Source organism: Bos indicus, chromosome 19 (genome assembly GCF_029378745.1).
Source record: "Bos indicus isolate NIAB-ARS_2022 breed Sahiwal x Tharparkar chromosome 19, NIAB-ARS_B.indTharparkar_mat_pri_1.0, whole genome shotgun sequence".
Classification (NCBI taxonomy): domain Eukaryota; kingdom Metazoa; phylum Chordata; class Mammalia; order Artiodactyla; family Bovidae; genus Bos; species Bos indicus.
The window spans coordinates 38,805,307-38,811,969 of record NC_091778.1 but is presented as its reverse complement, the minus strand read 5'-3'; positions in this window follow the sequence as shown (position 1 = coordinate 38,811,969).

Genomic DNA, 6,663 nt, shown 5'->3' with positions numbered 1-6,663 from the left:
CTGCAAAACTGCGGCCGGGTGTTCCCACCCACGTGTACTCCTCGGATCCTCTTAACTTCCTGTGGCCGTCCTCAACTGCCACCCCAGCTTCCAGGTGGAGGTCCGCCACTGCTCACTGGATGTCTGCCGAGTGCCGTACGCTGAGTTGGATACCAAGGATTCCGTATCAAGCATACAGCAATCCATTCTATGCTAATAGGGTTTACCTTTTGGAATCATTCAGAGCTTCTGACTGGGGAATGCCTTACAGTTAAGAATTTGGACTCTGAAATTAGTTTATCTAGCTCGTAGCTTCCACTACATATGATCCAGTTGTTTAGTCTCTTTAAGTGAAGTGAAGTCGCTCAGTCGTGTCCGACTCTTTGCGACCCCATGGACTGTAGCCTACCAGGCTCCTCAGTCCATGTAATTTTCCAGGCAAGAATACTGGAGTGGGTTGCCATTTCCTTCTCCAGGGGATCTTCCCAACCCAGGGATCGAACCCGGGTCTCCCGTACTGCAGGCAAGACGCTTTACCGTCTGAGCCGCAAGTTGTGTGCTACTCGCAAGACCCCATGGACCATAGCCGGCCAGCCTCCTCTGTCCAAGGGATTTACTGGAGTGGGTTGCCATTTTCTTCTCCAGGTGAATCTTCCCCACCCAGAGATGGAACTCGTGTCTCTTGCATTGGCAGGCGGATTCTTTATCGCTGAGCCACCAGGGAACTTCAGGCAAATACCTTAATCACTTGTGTTCCATCCACAGTTGTGAAAGAGTAATACCTACTCATGAAGTTATGAGAAATAAGCCAGAAAATAAAGAACAAAGCTCATGAATATCAGCTGTGTTTGTTATTCATCAGGTCTGTGATACAATCAGTTTTCTGTGTGTTTAGAAAGCTCCATATGTGATTTCCAAGGGCTTTCCTTGTGGCTCAGATGGTAAAGAATCTGCCTGCAATGCAGGAGACCTGAGTTTGATCCCTGGGTCAGGAAGATCCCCTGGAGAAGGGAATTGCTATCCATTCCAGTGTGCTTGCCTGGAAAATCTCATAGACAGAAGAGCCTGGCGGGCTACAGTTCTTGAGATTGCAGAGGGAGACAGGACTAAGCGACTAACACTTTCACTTTTTTTTTTTAAAGTAGGTGATTTCCATAACATTATTGAGTCTTGCAAAGGAGGAGCCAGTAGAGGTTTGGAGGAGCCAATGGAGGTTTCTTAAATCAGAGAGTAGTAATAAATTTTTGTTACAGGAAAATTAGTGGCAACCTAGACTTAATTTTTGAGTCAGTTGTAGCAGTCCAAAGAAGAAATGGTAAGGGGGGAACTAAGATGGTGGCCTTAAGGATAGCGAGAATGGGACAAATTCAGGACATATTAAGGTGGGATGGTAAAACTGATGAGATGGGGGCACCGAGTGAAAGTTGCTCAGTCGTGTCTGATTCCTTGTGACCCCCACGGACTATACAGTCTGTGGAATTCTCCAGGCCAGAATACTGGAGTGGGTAGCTGTTCCCTTCTCCAGGGGATCTTCCCAAACCAGGGATCGAATCCAGGTCTCCCGCATTAACAGGCAGATTCTTTACCAGCTAAGCTACCAGGGAAGCCTGAGATGGGGGCAGAGTGGGTGGGAAAACTTAGCAGGATGTTCAACTTCCTGGCTTAGGCAACAGGGTGGTGCCATTCAGAGAGGTAAAACAGAATACAAGATGAAGTTGAGAAAATAACTGAGTGGTTTTGAAAATGCTGAAATTGAGGTTTGTGTGACATCACAGGAGAGATGGCCAATTGTCATTCAGATACACTGAATATCTGATATTCTGATATATACTGAATATACTGATATTCAGATATACTGAATATTCTGTCAGATAGACTGACAGAATTTGAAGTTCTGCGCAAAGATATGGGCTGGGCTATAGGTCAAGGCAAAACCATGAATGTGACTAATGTTACCAGAGTGTTTTCAAGTAAAAGGATAAAAAGAGGACCTGAGGGACTTCCTTGGTGGTCTAGTGGTTAGGAATCCACCTTGTAAAGAGGAGGATGCAGGTCCATCCCTGTTCAGGAACTAAGATCCTAGATGCTGCAGAGCCACTAAGCCTTTTAACAAAAGAAGCCCATGGTGCCACAGTGAAGACCCAGAGCAGCAAAAAAAAAAAAAAAGAGGATGGGAGCAGGGACTTCCCTGGCGGTCCAGTGGTTAAGACCCTGTGCTCCCAATTCAGGGGGCACAGATGGGGGAACTAAGATTGTGTGTGCCACAAGGCACAGCCTCAGGAAACAAAGAGGATGGGAGCAGAGATAGGTGACAGGATATTTAGTTGGCATTTGGGGCCTTGAGGGATGGTGGAGCATGAGCCCAAAGAGTCTAGGTCCCTGAGGATTTTATGGGACAAGCTGTCACACCAGCCCTAGGCTACCTGCTTCTACGTAGAGAAATAATGCTCTATCGTGCTAAAAATATTCAGCACTGTTATTTTGTATTTTCGTCTCTTTTGAAGCAGAATGTAATGTTAATGGGTTCAAGGACTAAGGCTGAAACAGTTATTCAGGCTATCATAGTCATACCTTTAGGTTCATTCTGATGCATACCCTCAGATACTGAACATAGATAACATAAGCCCCCTTAAACACAAACTTACTTTCACAAACACAGATTTGTCCCCTCCAACACATATATTTGACACTCTTTCATATACACGCAATCCTCCATTGTACCTACCCACCCCTGACTATGAAAAACACGCTAACCTCATACATACACACATTGATTTTGAGCTCATATTTTCATACTCTTACTATACCACTGCTTAACACAAAAGACTCAGTCCTTTAGATCCTCACTGATGCCATCTAGACACACTGACCTCATTTTTCACTCTGTGACTCCTTAACATGTACAAACTGACCCCCTCACTCACACTCATTACTTCAGAGAACTGTGGTGTTGGAGAAGACTCTTGAGAATCCCTTGGACTGCAAGGAGATCCAACCAGTCCATCCTAAAGGAGATCAGTCCTGGGTGTTCATTGGAAGGACTGATACTGAAGCTGAAACTCCAATACTTTGGCCACCTGTTGCAAAGAGCTGACTCATTTGAAAAGACCCTGATGCTGGGAAGGATTGAGGGCAAGAAAAGGGGACGACAGAGGATGAGATGGTTGGATGGTATCACCAACTCAATGGACATGGGTTTGGGTAGACTCCAGCAGTTGGTGATAGACAGGGAGGCCTGGTGTGCTGCGGTTCATGGGGTTGCCGAGTCGGACACGACTGAGTGACTGAACTGAAGTGAACCCTGGGTTGGGAAGATACCCTGAGGAGGGCATGGCAACCCACTCCAATATTCTTGCCTGGAGAATCCCCATGGGCAGATGAGCCTGACGGGCTACAGTCCATAGGGTCACAAAGAGTCATACACGACTGAAGAGACTTAGCACGCCCGCACCTTCAAATGCACGCATGCTTCTTGAAGTACACACATTGGCCCTTGATAAACTTCATTGGCACCCATGAGCAGACATGCTTATTCCTTCTTCATATACATTTGTTCTCCTCTATAAGAGAAAGTTTGTTGACCAATAATGTGCTGGTAAATAATCACCTCTCTAGGTTGGAAGAGAGGTGATCTGATTTATAGCATTTGCCAATTTCCATAGTGTAAATACTCTAAGTATGCCCTTTCAAGCTATTGTTTCAAGTTATCAATGCTTTTGCAACCTGCTCACAAAATTACTGCCAATTTCACAATGCTCTTAGAAGCACTTTGGTTCAGTACACCAATGAATGCTGACCAACCCAGATGCCCTCACTTGCTTTAAGTGACTAGTGAGTCTGGGTCTTACTGCAAAATGGCTTAGAGCATGGGCTTATAATTCTCTGCCTCATGGAGGCAGTATAGTGCGTAGTTAACAGCTATTACATTACCATTATCTTGAAGGATTGTGATGAGGCTTTAAATTAAATGAGATCACCATGATTTTTAAAAACTGATATTTACAAGTATGAACAAAAACAAGAGTAAAAAAAACACCAAAAGTTGAAAAAAAAGATGTTTAAAAGTCCTGAGCACAAATGTCTGGCATTTGTAAGACAGTTGTACAAAACTTTTTAAAATAACCCTTTCAGATTCATTGACTCACAGAGACACCCAAGATTGCAGAAATACAGATCCAAACTCCTCCTCAATGCAGTCAGCTCTATCATGGAGAATCACTAAAATATATCCTCTGAATAAAGGCATGCTCTAAATTGTGTGATGCATACTTTTAGAACTCAAGGAGGTTAAAGGAAAGGAAACCCAAAATGTTACAACTGGAAGAGATTGCAAACTGGCAGCCCTCAGGCAAATTCAGTTCTCCAGGGAGTTTTATTTGGTCATCAGAATGCCTTTAGGGTCACATTTCTTTCCCATTTTCACAGTCCCAATCTTTCCCCTTGTTTTACAGGGTCCTCTCTTAGCTTCGGAGAAGGCAATGGCACCCCACTCCAGTACTCTTGCCTGGAAAATCCCACGGACGGAGAAGCCTGGTAGGCTGCAGTCCATGGGGTCGCTAAGAGTCGGACATGACTGAGCGACTTCACTTTCACTTTTCACTTTCATGCATTGGAGAAGGAAATGGCAACCCACTCCAGTGTTCTTGCCTGGAGAATCCCAGGGACCGGGGAGCCTGGTGGGCTGCGGTCTATGGGGTCACACAGGGTCGGACACGACTGAAGTGACTTAGCAGTAGCAGCACTTAGCTTATTTGGTTTACCAGCCCAGCCATTCAGCCAATCCAGTTTCCCAGTCCCTGAATTTAAACTAATAACTTTAAGGTTTTTGGTTTTTTTTTTTCGCCCCTACATGCAGCATGAAAAACTTCACTGTGCAGGGATAAAACCATTTACCTCTGCAGTGGAAGCACAGTATTTTTTGTTTTGTTTTTTTAATTATGAAAATATGATAATACATACAGGAGACTTGGAAAATACAGAACAAGGTTACATATAGATCCACTATATATTGAAATTAGTTTTTAAGTAGATAAATTAAGATTTTTAGTTGGAGTTTTAATATCAAACTCTCAAGAATTAATAAAATGAATATACAGAGAAGTAGAAGGATATAGTAGACCTGAAAAGCATTATGAACCAGTTCAACATAATTAAGATTTATACAGTTTTCACACAAGAGTAGGATACAAGTTCTATTCAAGTTCCCATAGACTAAAAACTAGGAAACACAGGAAAATATCCAGGGACATAAGACCAAGTGCAAAAACTTGATGGTCTAAATTCCCATTTTTCTTTTTTTTTTGCAACATAGTATTTCTTTATATTCTCTGCATTAGATTCGAAGTTTCAAGCCTCATTCAAAATTTTTTTTAAAATCAGTAAGATAATAAACTTTCCAGACTTTAATCGGTAATACTACTAGATACCAAAATACATGAAACTATATCAAAGTTTTGAGTGAATATAAATTAGAAATCTAGCATTCTATTCATATTAAGTCAAACAAGTAGAATCAAAATGTCATAAATTGTTTAGCTAGTCAAAGATTGTAAGTTTTCCAAAATGTATATTATATATATTTTTTATGTATACATATGAATACACAGAAGAACTATACAAAAAAGATGACCCAGATAACCACGATGGTGTGATCACTCACCTAGAGCCAGACATCCTGGAATGTGAAGTCAAGTGGCCTTAGGAAACCCACTTGAATCACTAAGAACAAAGCTAGTGGAGGTGATGGAATTCCAGTGGAGCTATTTCAAATCCTAAAAGATGATGCTGTGAAAGTGTTGCACTCAATACGCGACCAAATCTGGAAAACTCAGAGGTGGCCACAGGACTGGAATATGTCAGTTTTCATCCCAATCCCAAAGAAAGGCAATGCCAAAGAACGTTCAAACTACGGCACAATTGCACTCATCTCACACACTAGCAAAGTAATACTCAAAATTCTCCAAGCCAGGCTTCAACAGTACGTGAACCGTGAACTTCCTGATATTCAAGCTGGTTTTAGAAAAGGCAGAGGAACCAGAGATCAAATTGCCAACATCCGCTGGATCATGGAAAAAGCAAGAGAGTTCCAGAAAAACATCTATTTCTGCTTTATTGACTGCCAAAATCTTTGACTGTGTGGATCACTATAAACTGTGGAAAATTCTGAAAGAGACGGGAATACCAGACCACCTGACCTGCCTCTTGAGAAATCTGTATGCAGGTCAGGAAGCAACAGTTAGAACTGGACATGGAACAACAGACTGGTTCCAAATAGGAAAAGGAGTACGTCAAGGCTGTATATTGTCACCCTGCTTATTTAACGTACATGCAGAATACATCATGCGAAATGCCGTGCTAGATGAAGCACAAGCTGGAGTCAAGATGGCCGGGAGAAATATCAATAACCTCAGATAGGCAGATGACACCACCCTTATGGCAGAAAGTGAAGAGGAAATAAAAAGCCTCTTGATGAAAGTGAAAGTGGAGAGTGAAAAAGTTGCCTTAAAACTCAATATTCAGAAAACTAAGATCATGGCATCTGGTCCCATCACTTCATGGCAAATAGACGGGAAAACAATGGAAACAGTGACAGACTTTATTTTTTTGGGCTCCAAAATCACTGCAGATGGTGACTGCAGCCATGAAATTAAAAGACGCTTGCTCCTTGGAAGAAAAGCTCCGACC